The sequence below is a fragment of the Neophocaena asiaeorientalis genome, unplaced genomic scaffold (assembly GCF_003031525.2).
Source record: "Neophocaena asiaeorientalis asiaeorientalis breed wild unplaced genomic scaffold, Neophocaena_asiaeorientalis_V1.1 scaffold40, whole genome shotgun sequence".
Taxonomy (NCBI): Eukaryota; Metazoa; Chordata; class Mammalia; order Artiodactyla; family Phocoenidae; genus Neophocaena; species Neophocaena asiaeorientalis.
In genome coordinates this window covers 15,593,706-15,606,959 of record NW_020185335.1, presented here as the reverse complement: position 1 = coordinate 15,606,959, position 13,254 = coordinate 15,593,706, and the positions used below count along the sequence as shown (strand labels likewise).

General features: G+C 53.3%; 1 protein-coding gene across 5 annotated transcripts in view; it reads left to right on the top strand.

Moving 5' to 3' along the window:
* The window catches only part of ANKRD11 (ankyrin repeat domain 11), a 100,617-nt gene that overhangs the window by 3,522 nt on the left and 83,841 nt on the right, over nucleotides 1–13,254 (top strand). Inside the window, exons 2-3 of one of the 5 annotated variants that reach the window (XM_024735524.1) lie at nucleotides 8,599–9,819; nucleotides 11,961–12,256. The exons of the other annotated variants lie outside the window; for them this stretch is intronic. The gene's annotated coding sequence lies outside the window, so the exon portion shown is untranslated. The remainder of the gene's footprint in view (nucleotides 1–8,598; nucleotides 9,820–11,960; nucleotides 12,257–13,254) is intronic. 5 annotated transcript variants of the gene reach the window in all.

Below are 13,254 nucleotides of genomic sequence, written 5' to 3'. Positions count from 1 at the left end.
TGTCATTTAAATTAGATTTCATTAAACGCATGCTTTTTGTTCATATAAAAGTTGGCGGTTGTGTTCACACACCTCCCCAGAAAGCTCTCGCTCTCCCTACCACAGCCCTTGTTGGTCAGTAGGACTTGGGTCCTTTTATTCCAGGACATGGGAGTTGCCTGGAGAGTGCACATGCCCAAGAACAGGGTTTGGAAAATAGGCAGGGCAGAGCAGAAGGGACGGTCTGAGCCCAGGCTGTGCCCCAGCTCCTTTCCCTCTGGACGTTTCTAGCTGAACTGGCCTCTGGGCTCTGGTACCTCAGCTGTGCTGGGCAGGAAGGCATGTGGAGATTCTGCTTGCGACTGGAAGGGTTTGTCGGCTGTTTGTAGCACCTCATTTGTTGCCTATAATACTGCCATTGTTTTCCCTCCATCGTTAGCTACAGGGATTCTCATGGAGCCAGTGTTCATTTTATTTTTTTAACTTATATTTTATGTTTTTATTTTTCTGCCTACACCACGAAGGCTTGCGGAATCTCAGTTCCTGGACCAGGGCTTGAACCTGGGCCACGGCAGTGAAAGTGCCAAATCCTAACCACTAGACCACCAGGGAACCCCCATTTTATTTTTTAAAATATTTATTTATTTATTCATTTTTGGCTGCGTTGGGTCTTCATTGCTGCACAAGGGCTTTTCTCTAGTTGTGGCGAGCGGGGACTACTATTCGTTGCAGTGTGTGGGCTTCTCATTGCGGTGGCTTCTCTTGTTGCAGAGCACAGGCTCTAGGCACACGGGCTTCAGTACTTGTGGCTCACGGGCTCTAGAGCGCAGGCTCAGTAGGTGTGGCGCATGGGCTTAGTTGCTCCGCGGCATGTGGGATCTTCCCAGACCAGGGCTCGAACCCATGTCCCCTCTATTGGCAGGCGGATTCTTAATGACTGTGCCACCAGGGAAGCCCATCCCCATTTTATTTTTAACACCTTCAAATTTTAAAAGCTGGCTAAAGGGATTTCCTCCAAGTTTTATATTTGAGGGTGAAGAGATTTGCCTGTATCTGGCTCAGAGTAGAGCTCCACAGGTTGTTAAAAGTGAGCTGAACTTGACTGCTGGACCAACCTGAAATCCCGCCTTCCCTCCTGCTGTTCCTTGCTGGGCCTCAGGGGACGAGAGCTCTGTGCAGTTACGGATGTTTGCTGCGGGGGGGTTCCTGTGCAGCCCACTTGGATCTTGGTGGGGGGAAGAAGAAGGCAGGGGAAAGGCGATGCAGGGCTGTGGGCCGGTGGGCTGTTCTGTGGGGTCGACCCGGACAGAATCGGGGAGGCACCCTCATGGCTTGGCCTTGTGCACTCTAGGTTAGGTACCTTTTTTTTTTTTAATTAATTTTTATTGGAGTATAGTTGATTTACAATGTTGTGTTAGTTTCTGCTGTACAGCAAAGTGAATCAGTTATACATATCCATTCTTTTTTAGATTCTATTTCCGTATAGGTCATTACAGAGTACTGAGTAGAGCTCCTGGTGCTATACGGTAGGTCCTTATTAGTTATCTCTTTTATATATAGTACTGTGTGTATATCATAGAATACGTACCTTGATCATTATTTGTGTTGCCCGTTGGGAATAGGGATTGGGGTATTCTTAGTGCCAAAAAAAGAAGGGTGATAGTGAGGTTTCCGGTGAGGTTTGCAGTACTGTGTTCTGAGAGTGAGGATGCGGTGTTTGGTCCCGCAGGGTCGTCTGCACCATCTCGTGGTTGCCACTGAGGCTCTTTCAAGCTGTGTGGGGAACCCTGCAGATGGAGCTGAGGGCTGTGGCCAGGGTAGCGAGTTTGAAAGGGGAGCAGAGCAGCGGTCTGGTCCCTGCCCAGGGCGGGGCAGAGTCTGCTCCCATGGCCCTGGATGTGTACACGGCCGTGGCCCGGGGCAGCGTGGGCCCCAGGACTTGCCGGCAGGAAGGCAGGGAAGGCAGTGCACACGCACCTCCCGTCTCAGCCCCGTGCCCACTCCCTGTTTTTGTCCACGCAGAGGCCCTGGGGTGGGAGCCCGGAGGACAGGGGAGGAAGGAAGGGAACAAGAATGGGGTCTTGGGGAATCGCATGACACTTACCGTTTCTGACTTTGTTGTTTGCTTATTGGAAGAAAGAAGCCCCAGGGCCCTCATCCACCTCAGAGGGCGTTGTCACACATGAAGACCAGGGCCGCCAGGGCTGCCGTCTGGATCCTGGGTGTTTGTGGGGGTGGGGCCCGGAACTGCGTGGGCAGCGCATCTGCATCTGGCTTGAGGCCCCACCTTCTGATCCCAGCACACCCTTCACACGTCTTCTTTTTCTCCATCTCCTGGTTGTGGTCGACCTCTGTTGAAAATTTGTTCTTGTGATTTTTTAAAAAATTAATTTATTTGGCTGCGTTGGGTCTTCGTTGCTGCGCGTGGGCTTTCTCTAGTTGCGGCGAGCGGGGGCTGCTCTTCATTGCGGTGCGCGGGCTTCTCATTGTGGTGGCTTCTCTTGTTGCGGAGCACGGGCTCTAGAGCGCGCGGGCTCAGTAGTTGTGACTCGCGGGCCCTAGAGCGCAGGCTCAGCGGCCATGGCTCACGGGCTTAGTTGCCCCGTGGCATGTGGGATCTTCCCGGAGCAGGGCTTGAATCCGTGTCCCCTGCTTTTGCCAGGTGGATTCTTAACCGCTGTGCCACCAGGGAAGTCCCTGTGCTTGTTAATTTTTTGAACAACGATTTTTTTAGATTTTGAATTTTCCTGTTCTTTTGAATATTTTCATCTTGGGCAGAGTGGTGACTTATGGAGGAGCCGCACGGGCTGCAGAAGTTGGATGGTGAGGCCCCGCCCCCGTGTTTGGGGGAGGGGGTCTCTGGCAGAGTGTGTGTGAGTTGGGTGCTGGAGCCTGTGCAGTTGGGCTTTATTGCAGCCCAGTCTCACACTAGCATCTCAGAGACAGTCTTTGGGCTTGAGGCCCATGGAGATAGATGGGTCGGGGGTAGGACAAAGGTTTGCAGCCAAACCTGGGGTGGTACAGCTGGGAATGCTCAACCCTCTTTTGAGCATTTTTTATGGGAAAAGCTATAATCAGGTGTGTAAGCTCATCTAACCTCCTTAAGCTAACACCTCACTTTTCTTTAAAAATCCCTTTTCTTTGTGTTTGAGCCTCTTCTTTTAACCCTGCCCCGCAGGACGTCTCTCAGGCACTCTTCATCTAGTGACGGCTGCTCTTCTAGGTCTCTGTGCAGAGGGTCTCTGGGTGGCCCCTGTCTTCACGTGTGACAACGCCCTCTGAGGTGGATGAGGGCCCCGGGGTTTCTTTCTTCCAATAAGCAAACTGCCCATTCACAAAAGGTCCACAAAGTCAGAAACCTGAAGTGCCATGCGATTCCCCCCAAGACCGCATTCTTATTCCCTTCCTTCCTGCCCTGTGCTCCGGGCTCCCGCCCCAGGGCCTCTGTGTGGACAGAAGCAGGGAGTGGGCACGGGGCTGAGACGGGAGGCGCGTGTGCACTGCCTTCCCTGCCTTCCTGCCGGCAAGCCCTGGGGCCCACGCTGCCCCGGGCCACGCGGGAGGGATCCCACTCGGGAACTGGCTGCTGGGTTGCATCTTCCAGGAACCCTGAAGGTCTGTGAGAGGCACGAGAGGCACAGGCTCTCCACATACTTTCACTTACATTCTTTTTCTTCCCCTATGAAACGCAAGAAAGTAGGTGGCATTTTCCACATTTTTATTAAAAGATTCTAGGCCTCGAAGATGTTGAATAGTAGGGTTTTCCAGGTTCCATAGCTGATCAGCGGCAGACTGAGTACGTCCTGGGGTCCTTCTTACACTAAGGCAGGAGATCCCTGTGCTGGCGTCTGACTTGAGGAAGGGGGCAGGAAGTGAATGAAGTGGCGTGCTGGTGTATCACCTCTGGGCGATGGCACTCCCTGGGCCCCATTTACACTCGTACCATGATTGTGCTGCAGGGGGTATGGGGGTGTGTGGTGGGTGGGGGAGTGAGTGTGGGTTTATGGTGGACTGTGTGCGGCGGGGTGTATGTGTGGCACTGGCGTGTGTGGGGTGGGGTGGGGGGTCGCCTCCGGCCATCACCCAGTGCTCGGCTCCGGGGCAGAGGTCATGTGCTTGAACTGTGCCGGGTGCAGGGCGAGGCCTGGGCACAGTACAGACAGGACTGGGTCCACTGCTCTAGGTCGACAGCAGAGCCTGTTTTCTAGATTCCTCGCACCTGACATCCTTGTCCTTTTCTTGTCCAAGGAAGAAGTTGCTGTTCTGTTCACTCTCGACCCTTTCACACTTTTTCCTGAGACTTACGTGAACTGCGGTCTGTGTCCCGAGGGCAGTGGCCTCAGAGGAGTCGTGGGGCCTGCATCCCCCGGAGGAGGTGGCCAGTGGAGGCTTGCCAGCTGGTGACCACTCGGGGCTGCTTGGCCACCAGTGTGTGAGGCCCGGCGCCTTGGCAGTGGGGCAGTGCCGGGGAGCCCTGCTGGGGTGGCCGGGAAAGGACAGCCACAACTCCCACGCCGCTGTTGGTGCCCTCGTTTGTGACCTGATAAGTTGTCAGCTCGGCGGAAGATGGAGTTGTATAGTATGCGCAAAGGATATGGGCTTGGTGCTCTCGTGCTGCCCGGTGGCCCAGACGCTGGCGAGGTGGACACTGCCGCCCTTGGGGTTGGGGCGGGAGTGGGGCTGTGGCTGGCGGGCAGGCTTGCTGGTCTCCCAGGGAGCTCCGAGAGACGTGGAGGCCTGTCTTCAAGGAAGGCTCTGTCCTTCTTCTCCATCCAGGCAGACTCTCCGCCTGGGGACTCCGCGCCTGCTCTCCTTGTCTGTTCTGTCCGCCAGGCCCCCCGCGCCGGGGCGCATCTGTCTCCGTCTCTGCAGCTGTCCTCTTACCATGGCTCATGTGGCACCTTAGCCCCTCGGCTTCTTCTGGGCACTGCGAACCTTCACTTCTCCAGGACCACCTGCAAGTGCCCGTGGCCTGGGCCTTCTGGACTGGGGCCCCTCCCTGCAGGGAGTACCAGTGTGACGTGTGTGTAGCCTGGGGACATTTCTGCTTGGTGCTCAGAGTGGGCACGAACGTGTGAGCCTGGAGCCCATCACGCGGGAGCTGCAGTCCAGAGCACCTGGTCTTGAAGGGTGTCCTGCTCACGGCGTTCACCCCTCCTGTGCTTGAGAGTCAGGAAACGGGAAGCAAAGTGCATGACTGGCGTCAGGACCTTGGTGACTGTCTGGCTGAAGTTTTGCTGGAGATCCGTTGAGGTTCACTGTGGTGCATCCTGTGCGTCGAAGAGTCCTGGGAGATCATGTGAGGAATTTGAGCCCTGGGTGCGGGCTCTGTGTGGGTCCTGAGGACTCTCTGGAATTCCAGTAGTGCATTTCCTGATAAGGAACTCAGGGCAGCCTGGCCTTGGACGTAATCAAGTCTGTACTCGGGAAGCTGCTTGGAAAGTCACTGCGTGAGGACAGGCTCCTGCCAAGGGCTGTTTTGCAAGTGTGTGCTACAAAATATTTTCTCTTCCCCTTATTACTTAAGTAGGGCACCTGTCATAAGCTAGTGAAAGTTACTAGAGAGCACAGATTCTGGCGGGAAGAACTTCTCTGAAACTCATTTAGAAATAGCCATAGAGAAGTATTAAATGAGAGCGTTTTTCCCAGCAGCCTCACCAGGCCTACCGGTGGGTGGTCGTGCCCGAGAGCCTGTGACAGTGGCCTCGGGCTGTGGTCTTAACCGTGACCCTGGGCTGGTGTGTGGAGAGGAGAGACTGTGAGATGTTTCTTTTTGGAAGTTCGATTTCGGTTTTATTTAAAACAACAAACTGTGTTTATGGTGTGTGGTTTCCACTCGGTGGCTCACGACTTCGGTTCCCCCTCCCAGTGGGCCCGTGGGCAGGCGTTGGCGGTGCGAGCACGGGGCGGCTGTTGCTGGGCTGCGCTTTGAGGAGTGCATCTCCACAGGGCTGCACAGAGTCTTGGGTCCTAGGACAGCCCCGCCAGGTTGGGAGAGGGGCGCTGGCTTGGCTTTCGTTCTCTGGACGCGCTCCCCAGGGAAGGGTGCGGGGACCACCCCGGACTGAGGCTCAGCGGCTCAGGGCTGCTGCCATTCGCTTCCCTGTCACCCAGACCCTTTGAGCTGAGGCTGTGGTTTCTGCAGGACACTAGGAGGACAGCGTAGTGTTTTGTGACTATTAACGTTTGCGTGGGAGGCTGCGGGGAGGGACCACACCCGTGGGCACGGGGTCAGCCTGGCGGAGCGCATGCTAGGTCCCAGAGGCCATGTGCTGTTAGATATGGCAGGACGGACAGGCTCCGAGACCGGCCAGGTGGTGGGCTGAGCTGGCCCGGCAGACATTTTTCCTGTCTGCGGTCTGATGCGGAAGGGGTGAGGGCTCCGCCTCTCAGCGTGGGGTTGCCTCGAGGTGCTTGACCTGGGAGGATGATGGCCCTTGAGCATGTGCCACGCAGGGATCCGCGTGGCCTGAGGGGCAGGTCCCCCCCTTCAGGTGCCCGTTCACGGCCGTCGGGGGTCTTCTCGGCCGGTGCCCAGTCACAGAGGCTCAGCTGAGAGTTGCTGGGGGTTTAGTGGGGAGCGAGCAGGACCCTCAGTGGGCCTCCCCCTTCCCTGACGCCGCTCCCATCCCTCTCCAGGGGCGCCGTCTGGGCCGCCCTTGGCCTCATCTCAGCTCTCGAGGCTCCTTTCTCATGTGCCGGGTTTGGCCTTTGCTCAGGCTGTTCCCAGTTGTTATGCGTTTACAACAACAAATAAGTTTTTGGCTACTGTTGGGAGGTTGGGGGTGGGTGGAGTCGGGGGCAGAAGGAGGACTTGGGGTTTGTGGGAGCAGAACTGCTCCCAGTAATGAGCTCTGTCTTTTCACCAAACAGCTGACACACTCCCCTGCACACACCTGCCTGTCAGTTGACAGCAGCCTCGCTCTCGGGCTGTGTCGCACTCTGAGGTTGCAGGGAAACTACTGTCAACAAGAGAACCCCCCTACCTTTTCTACAAAGAGTGGATGAAAGTAAAGTGTAGGTCGCCGAACATGATTGTACACGACGTTGCTCTCTTTTGTTGAAAGGGTAGTTTCTTAGTGCAGTGAAGTGTAGAAATCTTTTCTTTATTCTAAGAGTTAATGCTATTCGGTGTCTTAGAGAAAAGTTAGGGCTCCCATGATTCAAGTAGTTCGTACACATTAACCAAAACTCAGTGTGTCAGTTTGCTGGGGCGGCCGTAACAAACCCACAGAGCGGGGGCCTCAGACCAGAGACAGACTCCTCCACAGCCCCGGAGGCCAGAAGTCCGAGACCGAGGTGCCGGCCGGGCTGGTCCCTGCCGGGGCTGAGGGAGAATCTGCCCCAGGCCTCTCCCAGCTGCTGCATTGGCTGGCGCCTCTGATGTTCTGTGGCTCGCGGAAGCGTCACCCCCTTCTCTGCTTCCATCTTCACGTGTGCGTGTCTGTGTCTGTGTCCAAATTTCCCCTTTTTATAAGGGCACCAGTCGTACTGGGTGAGGACCCACCCTGATGATCCCGACAACATCCGCAAAGACCCTGTTTCCAGATAAGGCCGCATTCTGAGGTACTTGGGGGTTACGATCCCAAAATAACCTTTTTTTTGGGGGACACAATTTTGATAATAGCACTTACCAGTAAATAAAGTTAAATATAAAGAATAAAATAAAAATCACGTGTAATCCTATCCCTCAAAGATAAACATACAAATTAAAAATTGTGAATATGTTACATTTCACAAAACAGGGATCAGATTGTATATAAACTTTCGTGTTCTGCACTTTAAAACCTAGCATTAACTTCCGATGACGTGAAACTTCAAACTGTGACTTTCAGTGACTACATGGTCTAGAGAGCAGTGTATATAACGTGCTTGATGAAGTTGCGATTTTCACGCTTCCTGGAAAAGGGGCCTTGTCCCCTTGCACACTGTCCGCCCTCACGCGGCTGGGGGTCCTGCTGAGCGGGGCCTGGGGACTGCGTGGGGAGCAGGTGAGGTGGGAGGGGCCTCAGGAGGCGGGAGGCTGGGCTGGGGGCTGGCGGCCCGCGGCCCAGCCTGATGCGGCCGCCTTTGTTACATAAACCAGGCGCTCTGTCCCTGGGAGCCTCCCGGCCCAGCATGGCGAGCTTGTGGCAGTTCAGTCACCTTTTTTATTAAGCAGACTTTAGTTTTTAGATCAGGTTTAGGCTCACAGCAGAATCAAGCAGCAGGGTACAGAGATTTCCCATATACACTCCACCCCCACCCACCCAGCCCGGCGAAGTGGTTGATCTATTGAAAGCAGTGAACCCGCACAGACACGGTGTCACCCGGAGTCCACGGTCTGCATTCTGCTTCCCTCTCGGTGCTGTCGGTCCTGTGGGTTTGGACGAGTGTGTGATGATGCGTCTCTGCCATCACAGCCTCACACAGACTCGTCTCACTGCCCTGAAACCCTCTCCCTCCACCTGTTCACCCTTCCCTCTCTTCACTGTGTCCACAGTTTTGCCTTTTCCAGAATATCATGGGGTCGGGCTCGTCCCGCCTTCTCACATGGGCTCCTTTCACGTAGGAATGTGCATTTAAGGTGCCTCCGTGTCTTTTCATGGCTTGATAGCTCATTTCTCTTTTTTTTTTTAGCGCTGAATAATAGTCCATCGTCTGGATGTCCCACAGTTTATTTATCCATTCACCTACTGAAGGGCATCTTGGATCACTTTTAATTGTCTCTCTGGTCTTCTCTGATGGGAAGTAGACAGTAAACAAAGCCAGCTGCTGACCTCTGACCTCTCTGTGAATTGCCTGGAAGAGGGGGTGTTGCCGCCCGGATGCTTGTGCCGTGTTGTCCCCCAGTTCCGAGAGCCCTGGACTGTGCAGGACGTTGCTCCAGAACGATGCAGCCTTCTGTTCAGGGAGCACCTGAAACACTTCGCGTGGAAACCATCCCCACAGCGGTGACACTCTGCGGAGTTGGTGATGGGCGGCAGGGAGAAGGATGGCCTCGGGCTGTGGTCTCCTGGGGTCCGAGGGTGTGCACCCCAGTCCAGAGGCGGTGCAAGGCCCTCGCTGGGCTCCTTGGGAAGTCTGTGTGCCCGTCCAGCCAATGTGCCTTTGCCCACACCACTTAATTTTCCTTTCAGAGACAAGACCAGTAATTCTTAACCTGGGCTTAAAACACGTAGAGTGTCATGGGGTCTGTAGCTATTTCAGAATGCCGCCAAGTTCTCCAAATGCAGCCCACACCCTGCATTTTTGAGAGTGAGCTCTGCCCCTGGACTCAGCAGTGGGATTGACGCTCAGGGCCCCGAGCCACGTTCTGAAGCAGAGCCCCGCCCGGAGGTTCTGGTGGCCAGCTTGGGGGCTGCTTGGACCTGGACCCGGTCTGTTCACCCCTGTGCTGCAGCCTCACCGCTAGGCCTTCACTTCCCCATCTGTAAATGACATGATTTTGGATCCTTTTCATCTTGACATTCAGAGGATAGTACTGGGTCAGGGTCTACAAAAGATTGCTGTAAAATCTGGAATAGTGCATCTTACTCTTGCCGAGCAAAAAGGACCAAGTCCCAGTCATGCCCCAGCCCGGGGCGCGTGGGCCCCGCGTGTCGGTGTCCGCGTCCCGCAGCCGGCGGGCACTCTCTGCTGGCCTCCACGAGTCTCCAGTGGAGCTGAATGGACAGACAGGCCCACCAGGCGGGCCGGGCCCTCCCCCCTGCTCCAGTCTCCTCTGTGCTCCTGCTGTGGGACCACGCGGCTCTGGGCGTCGGCTGCCACCAGGGAGACAGACAGAAAGCCAGTGCTTCTTTGAGAGAAACGCTCAGATTTGTATCTGTTCATCTTTTCTCTCTTCTCATCTAGTTGACGGTGATCATGGTGGGATCCAGGGAGTGGGGCACACGGAATAAAGGGTCTTGTCATGGGTGAGGTCTTGGCGGGGTCTGTGATAGAGCGGGGGCCTGGAGTAGCTGTCTCTCCTGCACGCCCATGTTCCTGGGCCCTGTCATCTCAGGAACTCCTCACGTTGTAAACACGGAGGGGCCCAGAAAACTTCTGTCTGTATAGGGGCATCTGTCAATAAAATGCTTATTTACTAATTTCATTTAAAAGTAGGAGGAGTAAACCCACTGCATGTTACTCTAAATCACTGTACTTTGCAAAATGAAAAACTGTCATATGTTGCTTTGGTTAAAGTATACCCCCCCCCAAAAAATGTAGTTGGAATAGGGAAGAATATTTGAATAGCTTTATTTTTTGGGGGCCTCACCGCGCAGCTTGCGGGACCCTAGTTCCCTGACCAGGGGTTGAACCCAGGCACCGGCAGTGAAAGCGCCGAGTCCTAACCACTGGATGGCCAGGGAAGTCCCTTCAATAGCTTTTTGATATAATTTTGGAGGTTTTATTTGATATGACACTGAAACCCAACAAATGGTCATGTGGTGATGGTCACTGGCAGTGTGCGTCCTCCATTGGGTCACACGTGTTTCTTCTCAGCTGTATTCGACCCACTGGTCTTTCTTGCACTGTAACTGGACCTTTCACCTGTGTTGGATTTTGCAGCATTGTGCGTTGGCAGTTGGTCAACTGTGGTTTGCTCAGTTATTTCCGTCTTCCAGATGCTGATGTATTTTATTTTGTTACTTTTGTTTCTGTTGCCACCAGTCTCATCAGAAGAGCCTTTAAGCCATCAAAAGCTATCTGCTCATGGCGTTCTCCAGAATTCTAATATTTGACCAAATGCTTGACTTTTAGCGTTGGCAATAAAACAGGTCAGGTGCTGGGACTTCCCTGGCGGTCCAGTGGTTAGGACTCTGAGCTTCCGGTGCTTGAGGGCCTGGGTTTGATCCCTCGTTGGGGAACTAAGGTTCCGCATGCTGCACGTCGTGGCCAAAGGTCAGTAAATAAGGACAGGTGTTTTCCTTGAAGTGGCAGTCTCATTTTGTTCATTTTCCCTAAACACTCTGCCAAATACCCTCATTTGTAGAGGTTGTATGTCAGTCATTCTTCCATATAAAAATGCTTTTGCTGGAGACAGCTGTTATTTGGTACACAGCAGAAATGCTTCATGTACATTTCACATTTTGTTACATAGAATATGAAAAAGACAAGTACGGAAAGGCTTGGTATTTAATGAAATTAATAATTCATTAATGAGTGGTTCATCGTGAAGGTTCTTAAGCAAATTGGGCCATCACCTTTGCATCACGAGTGCAAATACCACCCCAGCTAAAAAGGCAGTGTTGCTATGAAACAAGTTTCAAAAGGGCTGCAGGAATTCCTAAGGGTCCTTGGACCACATTTTGTAAACGGCTGTACTAAGCTCTTCAGCATGTATGAGAAATCGTAGTTGAACAAATCAAGTCAGCCTACATGCTTATCGGTCTCTCAAAATTCCACAGCCGTAGGAGAATCCGATGGTGTCCATGACCTCTCCCTAGTGCGTAAGCTCACGAGTTCGTGTGCATTTTCAGAGGGCTCCTGATTTGGTGGACCCTTGGTAGTAAGCACCCCTCCTGTAGTTCTCACAGAAATGTGAACATTGCCCCCCGCCCTTTAAAGTAGGTCTGTGTATGTCTTCTGGCGCATGCTCACAGACTCAGCACACATCCTCAGCTGTGTGTCGGTGCCCTAAGCTGCTTCCCCTTCCTCTGATTTCCTCTTCCGGAGCAGACCAGCAGCAGAAGGCGGTGCTGTGCGGCCAGGCTTCCTGTGTGCCAGCTGCTCTTGGGGGTGTGGACTCTGCTCCCAGGACAGGTTGCTGGGCGAGGTCCAGCCCACCCCTCTGGCAGCACACAGCCCTTCCCTGGGCCTCATCCAGTTTCCTTGCGTAATTCTTCCTGCTGAGACTCTGCCTCCAAACTGATGGTGCATCTCGTAGTTTTAGACCCTGATTCTCTTGGATCATTTGAACCATGTAGCTTCCTCTTGGGTCACTTAGGTTTTGTCTTCTGTAGTTCAGCCTGGTCACTTGATCTAAAAATCTGTCTTTGTTTTTCCAAATTTTGCAGACCTTTTAAGATGATCTGGATTGCAATGACTCAAAATATATCGATCGGTACACATTTGCTGGTTTGGAGAACTTTTTAAAGTTATGGAGTTCTGTATACTCAACTTTTATTAGTCTTCTAAAAAATTGCTGTCTCTGAATTGACTATGAAGGGACCTTGAGACTGACGTTCTAATAATGCTGGGGCCGATCTGCTTTAATTGGAAGTGAGGACGCTGGGCCTTTTCCCAATAACTCAGTAACCTCCTGGATGTAACTCTGAAGGCCGTTTACTATGAGACTCTGATGTACAACCCGGTAAGCATCTTTAATGAAGTTCTTTATCATAAAACATGACTTCTGTATGTGAAAGTGATCTTTTTCAGGTTTTATTGAGATGAGGAGGGGAAAATACTCCTGTTTGTCTGTCAGAGAGAGTTTTGTATCGGGAGGCGTCTCCTGATTATTGAGAGGAGTACAGCGAGCTTGGTGGAGTCGAGGCCCTTTGTGTCCAGGGACGCGGAAGCCGGTTGGACTGTAGTCTGAGAGCGCGCGCGCCTGCGCTGGGGACAGCCGGGCCGGGAGCGCCTCACCGCACGCGGGCCCTGCCCGGCGCTTTCTGCTCTGGACTGGCTCCTGCTCTGTGGGCTGTGGCTTTGCTGGATCTGTGTGACCACAGCTGTGTGTCAGGACCCACTGCCACTTTTGACACATTGTGGTCGGAGCTTCCCTTATTTTTGGCCCTCAGAATTAAATCAGTCTGTGCCATAACTTTCTTGGTGATTCTTTTCTGGCATAAACTTCAAACTTATGCAAATCAGAATGGTACTTCTCACTGACGTATTTTCTTTTATTTAGTAAATATTTAGCGTCTGTATGTGCAAGATGCCATGTTAACACTCAGCTGGATTTCCAGCATGAAGAGTAATGGCCTAGCTGGACAGCACTGGGCCAGCTGCTCCCCCTTTTAATCCGGAAAGGCCCCCTGTGGTGGGTGTTCTCGCTTTGCCTGCAGAAGGAAGGTGGAGTCTCGTGTGTGCGTGGGACTCTAGCGGCTCCAGTGGGTGCTCTTCCATGAGGCTGTGTCGTCCCCTGTGAGCACGAGTGAATCTCAAGGCATTTGAGTCTCACAGAAAGATGTCAGACGCACAGAGAGACCCCCTAGAGGCACGTGTGGGAAGGGGGAGACTGTTTCTCCTGTGGCTCGAGCTTGCCCAAAGCTCCACTGGTAGCTTTGGGTGGGCTTTGAGTAATAAGTATAATTAGAACAAATGGCCGTCGTGTTTAAAACAGGGCTTTCGGGTGAAAGAATCAGA